This window comes from Hemitrygon akajei, chromosome 10 (genome assembly GCF_048418815.1).
Source record: "Hemitrygon akajei chromosome 10, sHemAka1.3, whole genome shotgun sequence".
Lineage (NCBI taxonomy): Eukaryota > Metazoa > Chordata > Chondrichthyes > Myliobatiformes > Dasyatidae > Hemitrygon > Hemitrygon akajei.
Genome location: NC_133133.1, coordinates 39,348,072 through 39,349,265, shown reverse-complemented (window position 1 = coordinate 39,349,265; position 1,194 = coordinate 39,348,072). Strand labels below are relative to the sequence as shown.

General features: G+C 40.6%; 1 pseudogene; it reads left to right on the top strand.

The window, feature by feature from the left end:
* Positions 1-397: 397 nt before the first annotated feature.
* Positions 398-971, top strand: LOC140734062 (transcription initiation factor IIA subunit 2 pseudogene; annotated as a pseudogene).
* Positions 972-1,194: the final 223 nt, after the last annotated feature.

Below are 1,194 nucleotides of genomic sequence, written 5' to 3'. Positions count from 1 at the left end.
CTAAGCAGGTTGCTGCCAGCAAGTTTCTTTTCAACTTCACTGCTCAAAATTAATGTTGGCATTGAAAGCATTTTACAATCCAGATGACAGATGTTAGATGTGGAACATTCTGCATACTGAGAGCGAGAGCTGCTCGTGTCCATAAAGACCATAAATTGACTTCTTTCCATCTGCATTCTTTGACTGTGTGTAACATCGCTCGGTCTGTAATCCCAGGTTAATATGGAAGTTCAGCGAAAGAGAAGAAACATCAGTGTTCATTCCGAAACATCAGTTCATACACTTTCATGGAAGTTAATTAATTTAATGAGAACAAGGCACCGAAATGAGCACCTGGTAAAGTTTTCAGCTCTGCTGTAGTAAGGAATCCCACAGCTAAAGCTACATGGCAGCAGTGATGACGTATCAGCTGTACCAGAACACGACGCTGGGAAACAGTCTGCAGGAGAGCCTGGACGAGCTGATCCAATCCCAGCAGATCACCCCTCAAATGGCTCTCCAGGTCCTGTTACAGTTTGACAAACCAATCAACAACGCCTTGGCACAGAGAGTACACAATCGAGTCAACTTCAGGGGCTCTTTGAATACGTGCAGATTCGGTGATAATGTATGGACATTTGTCCTGAATGATGTGGAATTCCGAGAGGTTACTGAACTCGTCAAAGTGGATAAAGTGAAGATTGTAACTTGCAATGGCAAAAACACTGGTTCGAATGCTGCAGAGTGATTTGTCACCAATGAAGGCCTTTTGTTGAAGCAGCATCCAGACTGGATGTATTGTGATTGATTCAGATGTTTTGGACAGCAGTTGGCTGATCTCTAACTGCTTCGTGGAACAAATAATGGAGTATAAGTGTATCCCTTGGATGTACAATATCAGTGAGAATGTTACTTTTTATAGACAGTGTAACTTTTTTATGTTTGAAAGATGAATCTCTAATAAAGTTTTATGTAACTTTTCTTTGCTCCAAAAAAAAGGTACATAATCAGTAACTAGTGCCGGGTAAGTCTGCTGAGCTCACGCTGGGAGATACTAGAACTAGTGAAGTTGGTAACATATTGAATTGGCATTCACTTTTCAATATAAGATCAGTGTATCTCCCTTTGTTTCGTTTCTGGTTCAGTCTGTCTTCAGGAATCAAGCGAGATTTGTTAAAATTCAGTGTTTTAAAGCCATAGGACCAAAAAAAACAA